The sequence below is a fragment of the Girardinichthys multiradiatus genome, chromosome 22 (assembly GCF_021462225.1).
Source record: "Girardinichthys multiradiatus isolate DD_20200921_A chromosome 22, DD_fGirMul_XY1, whole genome shotgun sequence".
NCBI classification, from domain to species: domain Eukaryota; kingdom Metazoa; phylum Chordata; class Actinopteri; order Cyprinodontiformes; family Goodeidae; genus Girardinichthys; species Girardinichthys multiradiatus.
The window spans coordinates 42,933,441-42,954,582 of NC_061814.1; the positions used below are offsets into that span (position 1 = coordinate 42,933,441).

A 21,142-nucleotide genomic window follows, 5' to 3' on the forward strand; every position below is an offset into this window, starting at 1 on the left:
GGTTGGATTCATCAGGATTTATGGATAAGTAAAGCTGAGTATCATCAGCGTAACAGTGAAAATTTATCATATGCTGCCTGATAATTTGACCTATTGGAAGCATATATATAGTAAAGAGAATTGGCCCAAGTACTGAACCCTGTGGTACTTCACAATTAACCTTGGAGTTTAAAGATGATTTATCATTTACATGAACAAACTGGAATCTGTCAGACAGATTTAAACCAGCCTAGCGCTGTTCGCCTGATCCCTACAGCATATTCCAGCCTTTTTTAGAGAATATTGTGATCGACTGTATCGAATTCAGCACTGAGATCTAACAGAACCAGTACAGACACAAGTCCATTATCTGAGGCCATAAGAATATCATTAGTGACTTTCAGCAAAGCTGTTTCAGTGCTATGATGAGCTCTGAAGCCTGACTGAAACTCTTCAAACAGGTCATTACTGTGTAAATGCTCACACATTTGATTAGCAACAATTTTCTCAAGAATTTTAGATAAGAATGGAAGATTGGATATAGGTTTGTAATTTATTAAGTCATCTCGATCAAGCGAAGGTTTAATTACAGCTACCTTAAAAGCTTGTGGTAAATGTCCATTTACTAAGGATAGATTAATCATGTCTAAAATAGGGCTGGTAATCAGAGGGAACACTTCCTTAAATAATTTGGTTGGGATTGGGTCTAACATACAAGTTGAAGGTTTAGATGAAGCTAATATTTCTGATAACTCAGGAAGCTCCACAGGATCAAAACAGTCCAAACACAGATCAGGTTCTACAGTTACTTCAAATGTTGTCTCACTTGCTGAGGATGAAGTAATCATCTTCGAGTGTATGTCAGTAATTTTATTTTTAATAGAATCAATTTTGTTTAAGAAGATATTCTTAAACAAAAGATTATACATACATGTATACAGGAAGGTTTTCTAACCTGACGTAAATTAATGCAGTATGTTTGTCATACAAAACCAAGAAAGCATTCATTATTATCCAGACATAAAATATGCTTTACCATAAATTAAAAATGTTTCAACAGTTGTACAACACCAAGCCCACATCAACTAATTAGGACTAATGCTTGCTTTCTAAATTCTGTCTCCTAATCATTTACCATCACCTCAAAGGCAGAAAAACAAACTTTAATAAAAAAAATAAAAAAATGTCTCGTATGAGTAATCCACTTACCTCTTGTTTGCCCAAATTTGTTCAGATTTCTGCAGCCTAAGAGATATTTTCTGGAGCGCTGACATCTATCTATCTGTTCAGCTGAAATGAAATCTGCTGTTCTGCAATCAAATTAAGCTTTTTTTCTGTAGCACTTAGGAGTGTTGGGTAGAAGAAAGTGATCATTCTAAAGCTTTTTAGCAGATAATGCATTTCCTTTATTGCTTTCTTAGAGAAAAAAAGTACTGATGAGGAAATCATATGAATAAATAATATGTTTTTTAGAATAATGGTTTGTTCAGTGTTATCACCCATTTATTCCTTTTTCCTTTCCATGATAGAATTTTTGATGTTACAGTTTGTTTTATGGATATACTATATTTTTGTTTGCTTTTATTGTATTTCTGGATCTTGTTTTTGAGATATTGACTATTACTTTATTCTACTTTTAAAACCACAAAGCCATTTAAAAAAAACCTACCTCTATGCTTATTAGAGCTTCTATCCTGGAACGTTAGTTATTATTTTACATCTTAACAATCAGGGTTCTCCTTACAAGTTATAGAATTGTGTACAAGGCGAGGACTAGTCTTGATCATTTCAGGTATCTTCATCACAGTATTTACCTGTTTTCACGTCTTGCTAATTGAGTTTTATTTCACTGCAATGAATGTCCCTCAGAACTATCAACAATGAGGGCTTCCAGAGGTTTAAATAATAAATTATTTAAAACATACTTTATTGATCTCAAAGGCAAATTAATGGTTGTTGTAGTTCGTTTTACACAGGTTTTTTCACAGAGCTGTTGTACATGCTAAATGACAAAAGTGCTACATAAACATGAGTGAATTGTATAAATATACTGCAGCCATGAAAATATATATGAAAGGTTTGATTTCAGACCCCATTAATCTTACATTTTATTTTTCAACACATTGCATAATCTACAATACCTCACTGCTAGTAAATTTATCCACGTTACGCTTGTACTGGCAACATTTATTAGAGGAAATCATAAATTTATAGCGAAACAGAGAACAGTGTTAATAACTTGTTCAAAGTGCAGCAAAAATAGTCATACTGCACCCTAAGCCAATAATGTTACACATGATTGTCTAAAAAAATCTGTGTAAAACAGGAATAAGCAAAAATTAAAACAAGAAATAATAGCAAATAATACAAATATATGCTCATATACATTTATGCACTTTGTTCTGTTTAAGATTGATAAGAATCAGGCACAACAAGCTGATTGCTTGGAGGCACATCTGAATTGCTTTAACCGTTTTGTCATTATCCATGCTGCTCATCTCCTGATTGTTAGACATTTTACAAAAACACAAAAAGCCAAAACATTGTCCAGAACACTTTTCTGAATCAGCAGATACAAAATTGTGTCTGCTAGAGGAGTACAGTAAATACAAACAGAAGCCACAGTCAGAAGAGTGAAATTGTCTTCTACCAGGAACCAAAGGATGTTGGGTGGGAAAAGCACAACCACAATTGTTGAAATGATTGTTTTTCCATCTGCAGGAACACTGAGGGCTCCACATAGAGCTTTAATAGTCTCAACCAAAAGGAAAACTAACAAGGGAAAAGCAAAGAGGAGAAAAATTAAAAAGATGTATGCATCTGGATGTATAGAATGAAATAAATAGCTGGCATAAAAAGAAGAAGAAGGACCCAGACCAAAATGCAGATCTCAACATACGTTTTGATGTTTCTCCTGAGTGTGTACCCCACTGGTTTGGCGCTGACGAAATACCTGTAATAAAACATACAATCATGTAGTGTTTGGAGAAAAGTACAGAAATAACTTGACGTCTTGAACACTGTTAGAGAAAGAAAAGTAGAATACAGAGAAACAGTTACCTTTCCACTGAGATGAACATCATTAATCCAACACTGACAAATATTCCTCATAATTCCAATATTCCTAAATTGAGAGAAAAAACACAAATTTACAGGACATGAAGTCAAAAAACAAATTCATTAAGTTCCACTGTGCTCAAAAAAGCTGCTAAGCACCAGAGTCAAAGGAGGTCTGATCCCAATGGTGATACAATTTATCCAGTCTAAGAAGGGCCCAGCATCAAAACCACTGTTGTCACCATAGTTTGATTCAGTCTTGTTGATATTCTCGCTGTAGTTTATCTAGTTTATGTGAAAGTTTCCTCAGTGTGAAAGCTGACAGCGGTAACTGTAAACACAAGTGTTGACAGTTTTCACATTTATGTACAGTTTACAAAAACACAAAAGCAGCAGGAATGCAAGGTAGAATTAGTCTCTAGAATTCTTATTGTTATTTGAGATCTAAGTATAGTTTTTAATGTTTAGTTGAGGACAGGGGTCAGACACCCGCAGCTTCCAGGTCCACACGCAGCTCTTAAGCCTCCTTTTTGTGGCTCCCTTGGCTTTGACAAAAGTAAAAAAATAAATAAATATAAAAAAGTATTTATTTATAAAAATTTTATTTACATATCTATATATATATATATATATATATATCTGTATATATATATATATATATATATATATATATATATATATATATATATATAGAAGATTGTGGAATGGCCGGAGTAGAAGAGGACGTCGAATCCTGGGTGTAGGAGAAAAATCACAGGAGAACCGCTGCAGAAGCCGGGCCGGGTGACGTGGTGGCGGGAGCCGGGATGGAGACAGGGCGACCTCGGTGAGGCTTAGCAGGAGGATTGGATGAGTTGTTAAGGCGCTTTCCACTTGCCTAGAGTTGGGACGTGGGAAAATAGGCTATCAATGCAGGAGGCCAGGCGAACGCTCCTATGAGCGGAAGAGAAGGAAGGAGGGCGAGGATCCTTCACACAGTGCAAGGAACCAGCCAAGTCGCTAGAGTTGTAGTCGGGCATGACGCAGCTGATCATCGAAGCTCAGCTGAAGAACAGGAGATTCTGCGTATGAAGGTCTTTTAAAGCGAAGCCTGGAGGGAATATTGGCTGAAGAGGAATGTGGATCCGATTGGTTGGAGAAGAGAACGTGGTGGAGTAGTTAGACGGAGCTGAACATGTATCAACCTCAGGCACAAAATATTTCACAACTTTTTGAAACATAGCTCAGTAAGTAAGGACATTTATTTTTAGGTAAATATTTCTATGATAATGATAACTGAATATACACCTAATACTGTTGGAAAACCTGATTTTTCTGTGCTTAAAACGGAACTCTATAGAAATCTTTTCAGTTTCTTGCTCCTTCTGCATGGAACCAGCAGCGGTCACTAAATGTTTTTAAGGTTGCTCTTAAAGATCTCCAGCAGGAATCATTTGTCTGTAAATGTTTAACAGTGTTTCATTTTTTTTCTTTTCTTGTATTCTATGTTTTGTTGTGAATGTCATGTTACTCTGTATGCTGCTGCCAGTCTTGGCCAATATACTCTTGTAAAAGAGAATCTTCATCTCAGTGGGACTTTACTCGTGAAATAAAGGTTAATAATAACAATATTCCCCCTTACATTTTTTTAAATAATTGTTAACTTCTTACCGCAACTTAATATACTTTTTCATGTCCCAGAGTGGTGGGCCCCGATCTGATGGCCTTTGTCTCCCATAGGCATGTTGAGCTGGTTGAGGGCCGTAGGCGCTGCGCTTGGTATCCCTACCTCTAGACCTCTATGGGACTGAAATACAGTATGCCCCCGACTGCTGTGGTGAGCTGGTGCCCGGGGGGGTCTATCCTGCTTGGTGCCAGGCGGTCTTGCTGCTGGGGGTTGGGGCAGGTCGTAGGCCACCAGGGGGACCGGTTACTAGGCTTGGCCTGCGCAGCTGGGGTTGCTCTTAGGATTGCTGGCCTTCTACCGTTCTCGCCACACTTACAAATATACACTTCCAGGTGACAAACCTGCACTCACACACACCCACTCAACACAAACACACTTATTTCTATACATATGCTTACCTACCCACACACACACCCTCAAACTAACACACGATTACTCAAAATGTTTGCTGGTCATACAAACACAGGTTACTATAACATCAATGTGGCTGGCCTACTCAGATGCTGGATGATATCAGAAATTAATAAAGTTAATCACGCAATTAGGATACTGCCTTGAGATATCCTTTTTGTAGGGTAAAGCAGCCCTGGCACATGTAGGCAACCATCTGCTCCATATGGTCCAAACGCTGTGACAGGACATATCAAAAGAATCAACCACATACTTAATTTTATTTTGAAAAACAATGTAAATGAAATATTAACTCTTCATATTATGGTAGACACATTTTCAGTACACAACATATATACTGTCAAATTTAGTGCAACAACTTTCAAAATACCAGCCCTTCTAAATTTTACAACATATTATGATGTTTTTTCTGGATATACTATCCACCATTTCTACATATTTAATTCTAAGGAATATATAGGAATTTATTGTTTGTGAATTGGATGTCAGCATTTATTTTCCTCTATGTACAGTGCCTTGCGAAAGTATTCGGCCCCATTGAACTTTTCAATCTTTTGCCACATTTCAGGCTTCAAACATAAAAATATAAAATTCAAATTTTTTGTGAAGAATCAACAACAAGTGGGACACAATCATGAAGTGGAATGAAATTTATTGGATGTTTCAAACTTTTTTAACAAATAAAAAACTGAAAAGTAGGGCGTGCAATATTATTCAGCCCCCTTGCGTTAATACTTTGTAGCGCCACCCTTTGCTGCAATTACAGCTGCAAGTCACTTGGGGTTTGTCTCTATCAGTTTTGCACATCGAGAGACTGAAATTCTTTCCCATTCTTCCTTGCAAAACAGCTGGAGCTCAGTGAGGTTGGATGGAGAGCGTTCGTGAACAGCAGTCTTCAGCTCTTTCCACAGATGCTCGATTGGATTCAGGTCTGGACTTTGACTTGGCCATTCAGAATCTGAATCAGAATCAGCTTTATTGCCAAGTTCGTACATACAAACAAGGAATTTGCCTCTGGTACACTTTGCTCTTTTGTTCTGTTTTTGCATTACAGAACATACAAATTTACAATTTACAATTTACAATGTACCATATACAATGTACAATGCAGTATTCTGCATTACAGAATATACAAATTTACAATTTACAATGTACAATATACACATATCTAATAAAAAAGGTGCATTTGCAACATCTGTATGATGTTGTTCTGTACTCTATTAAATGTTCATCAGAGAAACAGCCTGGGGGAAGAAACTGTCTCTGTGGCGGCTGGTTTTAGTAAACAGTGCTCTGTAGCGGCAGCCTGAAGGTAAAACTCTAAACAGTTTATGTGCAGGGTGTGTGGGGTCTGCAGAGATTTTGGCAGCTCTTTTCTTGTCCCTAGACCTGTATAAATCCTGGATGGAAGATAAATATCCTTCCCAGTCTCAGGTCTCTTGCAGACTCCAACAGGTTTTCTTCCAGAATGGTCCTGTATTTGATCCCATCCACCTTCCCATCAATGTTGACCATCTTCCCTGTGCCTGCTGATGAAAAGCAGGCCCAAACCATGATGCTGCCACCACCATGTTTGACAGTGGGGATGGTGTGTTCAGGTTGATGAGCTGTGCTGCTTTTATGCCAAACATATCGTTTTGCATTGTGACCAAACAGTTCGATTTTGGTTTCATCTGACCAGAGCACCTTCTTCCACATGTTTGCTGTGTCTCCCAGGTGGCTTGTGGCAAACTTTAAAGGAGACTTTTTATGGATATCTTTGAGAAATGTCTTTCTTCTTGCAACTCTTCCATAAAGGCCAGGTTTGTGCAGTGTACGATTGATTGTTGTCCTATGGACAGACTCTCCCACCTCAGCTGTAGATCTCTGCAGTTCATCCATAGTGATCATGGGCCTCTTGGCTGCATCTCTGATCAGTCTTCTCCTTGTTCGAGATGAAAGTTTAGAGGGATGGCCGGGTCTTGGTAGATTTGCAGTGGTCTGATACTCCTTCCATTTCAATATGATTGCTTGTGCAGTGCTCCTTGGGATGTTTAAAGCTTGGGAAATCTTTTTGTATCCAAATCCGGCTTTAAACATCTCCACAACAGTATCTCGGACCTGCCTGGTGTGTTCCTTGGTCTTCATGATGCTCTCTGTGCTTTGAACAGAACCCTGAGACTATCACAGAGCAGGTGCATTTATACGGAGACTTGATTACAGAGAGATTGATTCTATTTATCATCATCAGTCATTTGGGACAACATTGGATCATTCAGAGATCCTCACTGAACTTCTGGAGTGAGTTTGCTGCACTGAAAGTAAAGGGGCCGAATAATATTGCACGCCCCACTTTTCAGTGTTTTATTTGTTAAAAAAGTTTGACACATCCAATAAATTTCATTCCACTTCACGATTGTGTCCCACTTGGTGTTGATTCTTTCCAAAAACTAGAATTTTATATCTTTATGTTTGAAGCCTGAAATGTGGCAAGAGGTTGACCAGTTCAAGGGGGCCGAATACATTCGCAAGGCACTGTATTAGTACAACAAAGTGCAACATCAGAGTGACTGACGGTTACGGGGTAAGAATGCTGTCAAAACAATGTGCATGTAAAGACGTAAATGTGTGCATATTAGTCAATAGTTGTGCATAAGTAAAATCCAAAAGAGGTATTGTATATTTTCTCTATAAGAATACAAAATAAAATGTTACAGCTTCAAGAAATTACAAACACAAAGTTCCAGTTTACAGTTGTGTTTTATTCTTTATGAATACAATATGCTATAACAGTTTGTGAATACGATTTCTTTTGTTTGAGAATACGAATTTATTTCAGTGACTTGGTGTCGCATGATCTCAGGCTGGTTAGTGGAGCACAGAGTTAGTCGATTCGCGTTGCGCTGTCACACTCCTCACCGCCAGTAAACGTAGTGCCGGAATGGTAGATAATTCAGTCTAAAAGGAATATTAGGAACAGAGGGGAGATAGGGAGGAAATCAAGAGTACTATAAATAAAGCATTGTTCTTATTTTTTGAAATACAAAACTAAACCATAGAATATAGTGGGTGGAGTTATACAATGATGTACAGTAGGTGGCGGTATGCACCTCTGAATTTGTTGCGAACCGCCAGCAGAAGAAGAGAAGAAGAAGATGCAGCAGCACTAGTGCCAAGATTACGTACCAAGAGCATATATTAATGACATTAAGACATATATAAACTTTCTAACATTACCTGGCTTTGTACCGTAGTTTCTTGGTCCGTTCTTTTGGCGCTAGTGCTGCTGCATCTTCTTCTTCTCTTCTTCTGCTGGTGGTTCGCAACAAATTCTGAGGTGCATTAACTAAGCAAATAGTTACGAGCCTCCCATTGGATAATTACTGCATGGGCGATTATGCTTCAGCTGGCAACAAGTTATTTAACCTCAACTGGTGCAATGAGTTGCTTTTCATTTCTTAAACAGTCATGTGAAAAAACACATCCCGTGGTCGTGGAAAAGATGTCAGTCTGTTTCAGAAAGGTCAAGTCATTGGCACGCATCAAGCAGAGAAAACATCTAAGGAGATTGCAGAAACTACCAAAATTGGGTTGAGAACTGTCCAACGCATTATTAAAAACTGGAAGGATAGGTGGGACCCATCGACTCTGAGAAAGAAATGTGGCCGGAAAAAAATCCTGAATGATCGTGATCGACGATCAATTAAAGGTTTGGTGAAATCAAATCGAAGAAAAACAACAGTAGGCTACTACTCCAGGCTATGTTTAATAGTGAAAGTAAGAGCATTTCCACACAAAATACGAAGGGAACTCAAGGGATTGGGACTGAACAGCTGTGTAGCTTTAATCATCCCTAGTGCCTACTGTACAAGCCTGGTGGTCAGGTCTGGGATCAGCAACAGTATGTTATCAATGAATGAGGTCAGCTGACTACCTGAATAAACTGAATGACCGGATTATTCCATCAATGGATTTTTTCTTTCCTGATGGCACGGGCATATTCCAAGATGGCAATGCCAGGATTTATCAGGTTCGAATTGTGATTGTTATAGTATAGTTATCTCTCGATTAGTTTTTATAGTAGAGTTCTCTTCGTTAGTCCCTCATGTTTAAGTTCCAGTAAGTCAGTTATATTCTTTTATTCAGTAATTCTGTTCATTTACATAGTTCCTTCCACGTCCTTAGATTTAGTTCCTTCTTGAGTTTCACGTTAGCCTATGTTTAGGTTTTCTTATCCCTGCTCCTCCCAGTTAGTTTCCCTTAGAATTGCCTCTAGTATAGTTTCTACACTTGTCCCTGTGTTTTCCAGCTCCATTTCCATAGTAACCTATTCCCCTACACCTGTCCATCACACCTTTCATCACTCACTCTGATTAACCGCTTCTCTCCTTCCCATTGTTTCACCATTCACCTTCCCTGTATATAAACTCACCGGTTTCATTTGTTCCGCGTCGCCTCATCCTGCCAGATACCTATTATTACCTGACATGCTCCTGCATTGCTCCATGAATTCCCGTCTATCTAGTTCATGTTCTGCTCCTGTAAGTTCTGTACGTTTTGTTTACTGCTTCCTGAACTACTGACCGAGAATCCTGCACTGTTCAAACCTCCTAAATAAATGATGGATCAAACCCTTACCTTATGGCTCCCGAGTATCTCCCTGCAAGCTGGTCCGACCCAAAAACATTCCATGACATTGGCAACAACAGAGTCCAGACCTTAACCCCACTGAGAATCTTTGGGTTGTGCTGGAGAAGGCTTTGCACAGTGGTCAGACTCTAACATCATCAATGCAAGATCTTGGTGAAAAATTAATGCATCACTGGGTGGAAATAAATCTTGTGATATTGCAGAAGCTTTTCGAAACAATACCACAGCGAATGCCTGCCATAATCAAAGCTAAAGGCGGTCCAACGAAATATTAGTGTGTGACCATTTTTTTTGTTTTTGATTACCACTTTTTTTTTTGCCAGGCAGTGTATTTTACTGGGAGCCACCAACAATAGATATATGATATTATCATGCAGACTAGACACAATTGTTCACTAATTGTTCCCAAGCATGTGAACATAAACTTAGGCTTGACATCCCTGTGTTGGGGTACAGACATTCTTTTTGTGTCTTCATTCTATTAGGAAGAGATAAACTGCATTTCATGTTTTGTGCTTATTCATATTTTCTTTCAAGTTGTCCTGTTGGTGAGATTCTGTAATATAGCTTGCAGCCACATCTCATAAAATAATTGGTCAATATGGAGGATGAAGACCAGTCTTCTTCTACATGTGGCCTCTAATAAACATTATTTACATACTTAACCTGAGTTTATTACAGTTACATGTTGAAATTACATCTAAAATATTTGCTGCATCATGTAGTTCAAAACAAACAGTTCCTATGCTAAATCATTTTTGGAGCCACGGCTTTTTTTCAAAGACTTTGCTCTGTAAAATGAAGGAAAGCTCATTTTAAACTATCCCGTAGATATATTTCCATTTGGAACATATACTGTCCATTAATGCCACATATTTGCTGTTATAAACTTAAACAGAATCTCTCTGAGGTTTCATTGACTTTGCAAACAAATCGAATGTGGCATTAAAAATCCATTCCACAGTTCTGTAATATTGTAAGCTAGAATAAAAAAATCTCTACCACTTTACCTTGAAATATAATTTCAGTGGGTTAGTGTAGCCTCTCTCAGAGCCTTTTCCAAGGCAGAATTCTTTTCAGTTTGGGTTGAGCCCCACCTTCACAGAATTTGTTGTGGAAATCCATAACTTTTAAACCATAAAAACTGTACAACAAATCTATATCAATGCTGTATTAGTCTGATTTTACTATTTTTCATTCAATTTTGGACCCGGCTGTGGTGGTGGCAAGAGATGTACATCTTCAGACCTCAGCAGTTCTTCTCCAGAGGATGAGCTGCTCAGTGGATGAAATCTACAAAAAAGACTTCAGATTCAGACCCATTGTCCAAACACGCACAAATAGCAGCCTAGGGTTTCACTATGTTCTGGAAATAGTCGAAATGTCTTGTAATAGTGCTTCTTTCTACTAAGTCTTATAATACTTTGACATTTAAAAACAGTTATTTCCCTGTAAAACTACTTGCAGTTTTCTTTACAGTTTTGCAGTGTAAAATGTATTGCATAACAGAATATGCGTTGAATACTAAGTTACTGTAATTTCTTTATAAATGAGACTTTACTATTTTTATTCAGTCCAAATCAAGTACGATTCAGTGGTAAATTGAATTATATACCATCCAGTTCAAATATAAAGCACACAATCACATTCAATAAATTTAAAAAATGCTAATTAGGAAAGAGCTTTGCCCTGTGATGGACTGGCGACTTGTCCAGGGTGTACCCTGCCTCTCGCCCATAGACTGCTGGAGATAGGCACCAGCTCCCCCGCGACCCACTATGGAATAAGCGGTAGAAAATGACTGACTGACTGACTGACTGGCTAATTAGGAAAGAGCTGTTTACACGAGGAATACATCAACATACTCTTGCTTGTATATTTCCAAAACATGGGTAGCTATGATAATTGCAACCAGGCTACCAGTAGGTAATTTTGATATTACAGGGAAATCTATAACAATGTACAAACCAGTCAAACCTAAATGTGTCCTAAATGTGCTGCCAATTTTGACTTTATTGATTTGAGTTGGACCCACTGAGTCCAGAAAGCAGACAAAGAGCAAGTGTAAACTGGGTAAATATATTTCACGAGTCAAAAGTAATCTCTGCCATTTAAAACATCCATTTATTTTCTAAACCAATGCCCAGTCATATTCAACAAATTAGAATAACATTTTGTCGTTCTCAGTTTAAGTAAGTCAGTAGCTTTAGATCTCATACTGTACTCACTAATAACTAAAACTTGATATTTTATACAATTAAAAAAAAAGGTTTATGTTATAGTCTTATACTCAAATCTGGCAATCCTCCCATAGCCTGACTAATATTTGCACTCTAATACTGTCACACTTAAACTGCAGAAGTATTTTTGAACATGATGCTTTTCGGTCCTTCTCTGCCTTACAATACCAGGTTCCACTTCTATTTTAATCTTCCAAACAAGGAAGGAATCCTCAATATCTTATATTTTCACTTATGCAGACATTTTGCCCCTTTCCCAAACTCTGCTGGGTGGAGCTAAGAAAATGTTTTTCACTTTGTTAAAGAAGTTACTACAAGTACATTCTGTTATAGATAGCTCAAAAATTACCATGATTATTAAAATAACTATTAAAGACTTTTTGTTGAGGCAGAACATCCTTTAGATATAAATGATAAAGCTAAAGATAATGTGATTTAGGCAGTGTTGCTCCTTTTTTGTGACAGCAACTGGCATCAGGATGTTGGAAGCAGGAGCCCATATTTATCCTCATTAGTTGCTCAGGAGAAGAAATCCCAGCGGTTGGGTGAGAAGAAGAGTGAGAGTTAGTCTCCAGGATTTCCCCTCCAGGATATCAGATTAGAGACAGCTTTTAGACACACGGTGGAATCTCTCCGCTGCACCATTTGCATCTGGATGACAAACAGATGTACTCTATCCCTAGAGTGAATGAATGAAGCTCACTCTGCAGAGTAAGTGGACTCTGTCGCTAAAACTGATGGGAGAAAACGTTTGGCAACGGTTAGGTAATGTGATTGCAGTGTGTGTTCTGTGGCCACTAGATGTCCGTATAAGGCTATGGCATGGTTGCAACGTGTGTAGAAAGAAGAAAGATGAACATTTGTATTATTTCAGTTTTTAAGGTGAATACACCATCCTCTTCATTTTACACCTAACAATGTAACAAATCAGCCACTATGTGTTTCGGTCATGGCTTATAAGACAGAAAACAGTGTTGCTCCACATGGTAGAAGAGCCTTTGGTATTTTCCATACATGTTCTGCAGAGGAAGGATTTTAGGATTTTGCTGTGGATGGTAAGTCAAAGAAAATCTTCAATGATGTAACTGTTATGTGTGATGTTTAAAATATTGTAACAGATCTTTACCCTTTGCCTATTTATCATTTAATTGTAGTCATAGTGCAGCATTTATGTATTACCTTTTATTTACAGAATCAAATGCTGACCTTGCAGTAGGTCCAATAAAACTAGCACGCAGGGTTTGTTTTAGATTCATTTTACACCTGAGATCATTTGCCATCTTAGGCAGTGCCATCTCTGTAGATTATGCAAGAGTTAAGCTGCCACCCAAGCAAAGCAAAAATAGAGCCACTCATATTATAAAAGCTTTATTGTACTAACAATATATTTTTCTTGATTGATATATTATAATGTTATTACAATATATGTTTCACATTTGAAAAATGTGGTTTTAAGTTAGTACAAATACTATGTTTTTTAATATGTATTTTAATACATGTATTTATTTATACTATAATAATATATTTAGTTATAACAAAAACACTTTTACAATCTGAGTATTATATTTTCGTAGCACACTAATATATTATACAAACATGGAAAAGTTCTTGTAAGAGCAATAAAGTTTTCACATTGCTCATTCAAACAACATGAACAATGGTCACCCTGGAAAGGCTCTTATATTAGCAGCTGTTTGCTGTCAATCAGACTGAGCCTACTAGGGGTCAAGCACAAGTTAACCTTTCACTTTCTTCAACAGCCTTGGCTACATCTAACCAGCTAATTTTTAAAAGTATATTTACAAAGTAAATATGTATCTGTGGATAGGTTTATCATGAAAGCACTCACAAATTGGATCAAATCTATCATCTACAAAAACTGGAAAATACAGTATTGTCAAAGTTGGACTTCATCTAACTTGTGATTTACTTTAAGTACAGCTATGAGGAAATCTAATTCAAGCTTAAATGACTTTATTTCAAGATACATACCACAGCAAAACATAGCAGGGAAAGCATCTAAAGTAAGATACCACTGTTTTGGTACATAGTATGTCATATTATGGCACTGTTTTGCTCAATAGAGTTGCTGCTTCTTGACTGCTTTTAATTTTTAACATGATTTTGTAATTTAAAACTTGAGCTCCATAATTTTAGTAATGTTAAAAATATTTCATAATGATTTCATAATGTTAGGTTGGATTTTACTAAAGTACAAGAGAATAAAACCCTTAAGCAAAACCTGGTCTTTTTCAAGATTTTTCTGAATAAATATGAACACTGAATAAACAAAATAGTTTTTTGATATTTTCTCATTTTTGATAATGGGCCATCTCTTGATTTTAGGAAAAAACTTGCTTTAAACGGCATCTTTAACACTAAAATTGTCTTGAAACACAAGCATAAACAGTGTAATCGTCACAGTTATAATTTATACAAACATTATGTTTAGATTTTTATTAATTTCTCAACTGTACTTTGACATCAAATAAGTCAAACTTCAACATATTACAACACATTGTGTATAAGAGACCAAACTAAAACAGCAGAGAAAAATGACGACTAAAAAAATGACAAGTAACTAATGATAAACATAGAAAGAAATGATTACAACATTAAATATTAAAACACAAATACAAATTGAATATTGTGATAAAATATATAAAAAATTATAGAATGCTAAACATGTATATTAAAAATGTACACTGGTTGCTGAATGATTATTTGGCCAGAAAGCTTTCAAATGAAGGCAGATTTCAGCTAAAAATCATAATTTCTTTAATGTTCTGTAAGAAGTAAAGTCAGGAGGAAGAAACTGCTGCCAGAGAAGCTTTTGTTGTCACTGTGGACGGCAGGGTCCAGTCTCCTACCGATGTCAGGATCTCTGTGTTGTGTTTTGTTGTTGTGCACTGTGCTTGACCTCTAGGTAGCTCTGGGTCCGTGAGGAGTGGTGACAGGTGTTTCCATATTCCTTAATCATCCTTGGATGGTATTTAAGATGGAGGCCGCCAGCAGTTCATCGCCAGAGTGTTGCCCTCAGTGGTATAGACTCAAGCCACAGTTAACCTAGCTTTGTCTTTGCCATCCAAGTAATTTTGCATGTGCTCCTCCGCAGGCCGGATACCTGGACCTGACTTTGTCTCCAAGCATCTTTGCTATTTTGGACATTGGAGAAGGATCTCCAAACTACATGGATTAAACATGGTTTGCCTACCCTCTGCTTTCTGGAACTACTGGCTGGCGGTTACTTCGACGGTGCTCTTCCTGGAAGTACTACGGACCACCTCAAGCGAACCCTGTCCACCCTCCCACACAACAACATCTCCAACAGAACCTCAGAGTTACCACAAAGTGAGTCAAGTACTTGCCTGCTCCGTTCATCTCAGTGTGCAGCTCTGTTGTTGTCTCACCCCTCCTGGCGGATCAACCTCCACTTCCTAGTAAGGCAGATTTGTTATTTAGTAATATTCACCATTTTGATTCATACATTCTTACCGTGTCTACTTACCTTGCAGTTTGTCCTCCAGTTCCAGTTCCGCCCGTTTCCCCTCGCTCACTGTAAAATAAAGTCTTTGTTAAACTTTATCAGTTTCCTGATTGCTTACTGCATCAAGTTCACCTGCACCTCGCTGTGAGACTAGAAGCCGTTGGCGCCACACACAAAAACTTTCCTTTTTAGGTTTAATCCACAATTCAAAAACGATGTGGAGGGTGTCCCCTCTGGCAGCTTGTGGTGCTGCTGTTTTACAGGATGTGAGCTGGCAGGAGCAGGAGTTTGATTGGTTGACCATAGGGATGGCTCAACTCTGCTGCAGAGTTGGATGAGGTCAGAAATCAGAAGGCTGAAGATGTAAACTGGAGCAACATGATCCTTTTTCACCTGCAGGAGGAACAAAATGAAAAGTTAGTACTGATACTTCTTCCACCTACAGACATACTTTTGTTTCTTTCTCTAAGAACCGGGCTTAAACTTAGGCTAATGAAAAACCAACGTTCAAAGTAATCATAAAAAAGCATACTGTGTAAAATACAAAACTATATGTAAGTTTTATGTACTCACCATTGATGAAACCACAAATAAGGCCACCAGAATCAAAGGAAGCCCACCACAAATAGTGATCCAATGCACCACATCTATAAAGTGAAACGATAAATCGCTCCCTTCGTTATAACTGTTCTCAGTGTCGTCATATGCATCAGTGGGGTTGAAGCTGCTCTGATTGAAGTTTTTGTTCCATGAGGCGTTGCTGTTATGGGAATCTCCCATTCTTCAATGTCAAACCTGCATAAGCAAAATAATAAATGTTTGAGACTTCATTAAAGAGTTGTTCAAGCTCTTTAGGACGCAAACATTGTTTTGTAAATATTTTTGAGTTTATACTCTTTTGAAGTATTTTTAATAACATAAAAAAAGTTTTAAACCAATGCCCCGTTCTTAATTACAGATTAATTCTTAAAGGAATAGTGAAAACTTATCCATATTTAAAGTCTGTGCACAATATGCCTAAAACTCTTGGCACATAACCTAAATGTTACTTTTTATTTCTTTTAGCAGCAGCATTAAATTCAACATATGAAATATAATGTTCTAGAAAAACATTTTAGATTTTATGTTTTTTCTTTATTTCTCTACATTCAAAACATTATACATGTATATACATATGTATATATATATATATATATATATATATATATATATATTTACCTTCCCTTTTAACCATTTGTCCTTCTATTCTTAACTGTGTGCAGTGTGTGCCTACTACATATGCATGTTATATGGTGTCTGACCAATGACATCTGACTTCTGCATGAAAAATGGGCCCAGAGATGATGTGATAAGTTTATATTTACCAACAGGAAGGAAGCATCCTCTAAGATCATAACAAGATGTTTCAGTTTTCTAAAACACAATTCTCACACTCCAACTTGTTTCAGTTCAATTCAGTTTGCTTATAATGCACCAATTAACAACAAATATTGTTTCAAGGTACTTTAAAAAAAGTAAACATTACCTTTAAACACTAGTTGTACCTTTTTAAGTGACATTCAGCAGTTTAAACCATGTTTTAGGGAACATTGCCATCAGCAAGCAGCACCCTAATTGCAACTCCAGTTTTAGTCCACTTTAGAGAAGCACACCAGCATTAATGGAAACTGTTGGATGGGTGCGAGGACTTGTCATCACTCAAGTAAAAACTTTGTGCTGCAAGGCACCTGCACTCTGCTCTGTATCATGCTCTGGTATGCAGCTTCCTGTGTGTGTGGGATTCACCAGAGGCCCGTGAGAACCAGCCTCTTCTCAGCCTCACACACACACACACACCCTGTCTGAACTGTCTGTTGATCTCTGACCAACCACAGCATATAAATAAAGAGATAGGGTGTCAAAACTTTATAGTTTGCACTGCAAAGTGGGCTACCCTTGCTGCAAGTAAAACTGACTGTATCGTTCTTGCTTCTGAGTTGACTAAGTAATACCTTACAGAAACATTTCCCATTAATACACATACAGATTCATGCACCATCGACAAGGGTGGGGAGGCTGGGCACAGGACACATGGCTTGGCCCTCTTCTGCTCTTGCTTCGTTCCTTCATTGGTTCTGCTGCCCTCCTTTGTGTTATGTAGGTTGGTGTGTGAACTGGCTAGTGTGCTATAACTCTTGAAGATGTTAGGCTGTGGGCCATTGAGACTGGCCTGGGCTTTGGTGGGATTTCCTTTCTGTTGGCCTTCCTGCAGCACTCACCACACATATACATAATTGCTGTACAACAAACAAATCCACACACCCATACATATAATTCAAATAGCTGAAGGTCATAAAAATACAGGCTCCTAGTTCACTGATACAGCCTGTGTACTTTAATTCCAGATGCAATCTTGATTTAATAAAGTCAATCATGCAATCAAGATACCAACTCTAGCTGCTCTATATTGTGTGCCGGAGATGCCGAGACAGGACACCTGAAAAACAAACATATCTTTATGTCAATAAACTGAGCTTCATTAACTTCAAGTACAACAAACTTGTCTTATTTTTCACTCACTTTATTTCTTGTGAAAAGAGATGTGGTCAGAGGAAATTAATTCTGAATGCACAGATAGAGGAAGTGAGGTGAAAAGCTGTAAACAAAATGACATTTCAGAGCAGCCTCTGTGACATATTACATGTGGGGCAGCTTTCTCATCTAACCTGTTTTGAGGGTTCACAGCATTACATTCAATTTATTTTTATAGGATGAACAATAATATTCTTGTGATGTAATCTCTTATTACCTTAACTTCAGTTTATGGTTGTGACTGAGGCTGTGTCCCTTTCAGAGGTTTATATATAGAAATATTGGTGAATCTGGTCTATTCCCTATATCCTCTGGCATAACTTCTTTCTGCACTGACTTTTCTGCTTTTTTTAGAACAGAATCATTCCTAAAAAATCTTTCTGCATATCATAGTCTAGTCAGATGGAAGATTAGATGGACGTTTAGTTGACATGCATAGAATTTCATAGGCAGAGGCAGGAGGCAAAGGTAAATGAGGTAAATGAGATGAGTATAAAGTGTTTCATTTTGCTTCTGTTGAGGTAAAATAATTCTACCAGATATAATAATACGGCCTCAACCTCACCCCAGTCCGGATGTCATGACAAAGAACAGAGAAGAGCAGGAAATTAAGATTAACATAAGTTTAATTTGGTAAATAAGTCCAATGATTATCAATCCCTAATTAAATACAAAAAGAATGATACAAAGAAAGAAAGATTACCTAAGGCCTTAGGGAGAGACTCAGAGATCAGCAAAGCTTAGGCTGTATTCACCAAGTGGTCTGTCTGACCATCAGTATTAAAGGTCTTTATACCCTCAACGAACTTCAAAGCTGACTGACTGAAACCTCCCCTCCAAGAATTATTTACGAAGTCTGTGTCGGCGCTGTAAATTAGTCAACCCCCATGGGAGTAATTTATTATCTATACTATGCCCAACAGCCGGCATTTACTGCTTACAGCTGCTGGCGAACATCCTGACCTGAGGTTCACCCTTGCTCCAGCCTGAAGCCGGCTGTGTGAGTCAAGGCTCACACATGTTATATCTCAGTTTTATGCTTACACATGCAAACTGAACAAATAGTATGAAACTAAATGATTTTAATTCTCAACACTTCCTGAACATCTCTCGTTTGCTCTGCTGTTCTTGAAGACGAACTAAATGACACCGAGATCAGAATCAGCTCTATTGCCAAGTTTGTACAGACAAACAAGGAATTTGACTCCGGTATACTTTCCTCTCATTGAGGATTTTTTTTTATATATAACAGTGGAAATAAAGAATATATTTTTAAATGTACACATATACACAAACGAGTTTACAATAGAATGTGACATCAGTCCAAATATGCATGGTGTTGTTCTGGAACTCTGATTGTCAAGTGTTCATCAGAGAAACAGCCTGGGGGAAGAAACTGTCTCTGTGGTGGCTGGTTTTAGCAGGCAGCGCTCTGTAGCGCCACCTGAAGGTAAAAGCCTAAACAGTTTATGTGCAGGGTGTGTGGGGTCTGCAGAGATTTTAGCAGCTCTTTTCCTGACCCCACACCTCTATAAGTCTTGGATGGAGGAAATGTCAGCGCTGAGGATTCTCTCTGCAAACCTGACACAAACTGTAGACTGTACTTTACTTTGGTTTTAAGGTTTTCTTCAAATATGCAGTATTTAACTCCAGCAAGATCTAAACAATCACACACTTGTAATGCAGTGTCAAAGGTTGCTGTGCTTTCCCCAAGATTTACCTTAATGCATCTTGGTACCTTCTGCTGGTATGCTTGGATGTAAAGGAAGTTGGCATGGTTGTCACATGCAGGTCATGTTTTTCTGAAGAAACCGTCAGCCTGTATTGTACGTACAAAGTGAGACGACCACTTCAATTTCCTGGGTGTATATTGTGAAATCATCTGTGTTCTCCAGTGTCCAGAGTAAGTAGTATGATATTGCTGTGTTCATAATATAATTCAGGCTGATTCTGATTCAACTTTTCTATTTTGTTTTTATTTTCTTAGTTTGGCACATCCCAGCTCTTGAATTGCTCTTGAAAGATTAAGCACAGGTCCATCTTCCTATTGTTCAGGCAAAATAATGACAAAAAGGCATTTTGTTCATTCTGTCTCTATGGACAGTAATAGTCTCAGGGACACCCGCAGATAGTATCACAAAAAGTACTTGTGTACTGACAAAGTAACACAGTTCTATAAGCTCACAGAGGACCATCCATATGATGCTTCAACCTAGTGTTGAGCTAAAATAATGCTATCACTGATATTCTTGCGGCCTCAACCTCTCCCAGTCTGGATGTTGTGAGAAAGAACAGATGAAGAGCAGGAAATTAAGATTAATGCAAGTTTAATTTGGAAGATAATAAGTCCAATGATTTCTAATGCAAAATGAATATACAAAATAACACAATGAAGGAAAATTACATAAAGAAGAGAGAATTTACATAAGGGCCCTTACAGAGAGAGATGGATTTTCAGCAAAGCATGGCTGTCTTTACCCAGATGTCTCTGTCATTACAAGTTTTCAGTACATCTTTATACTGTTGACTTCAAAGCTTACTGACTGTGCCTTCCCTTTTTCCATCAGGTGTTGTAAATCAGCCAAGCTCCCTTGTGGCATCTATACCCCGACCAAAAGTTGACATTTATTGCTTTATTGTCCCTACAGCCAGCTTTTATGGCTTGCAGCTGCCGAGACCCTTCTAACCCCTGTTTCACCCTGAACCCTGCTGTGATCTCTCCTCAAGGCTCACTCATGTTAAATCTCAGTTTAATGTTCTCACATGCAAACTAAACTAATAACATGAAATTACATGATTTTAATTCTCAACACTAGTTACAACATAGAAAGTACACCTGCATTTATGCTTGCATTTGTCAAACATTATCAATAATGAATTGAATGTATTCCTACCAATGTGACGGATAATACCTGATCACATCCTGGATGTGCCTCTTTATGTCTTTTCTTTGTTCAAAAACTTTCTTGTCTGCACAGTTAATAATTTAACCAAATACTGTTTATTGTTTGGGTCAAAGAAAGGCTGAATAAAAATGTGATGTTTCTGCAGAACGAATAGTTTTCAAACTGGTTTAAACGTGTCTTTCTATAACTTCTTTGT

General features: G+C 37.7%; 1 pseudogene; it reads right to left on the reverse strand.

Moving 5' to 3' along the window:
- Positions 1-2,357: 2,357 nt before the first annotated feature.
- On the reverse strand, positions 2,358-4,055 carry LOC124858958 (annotated as a pseudogene).
- Between the last annotated feature and the right edge of the window lie 17,087 nt (positions 4,056-21,142).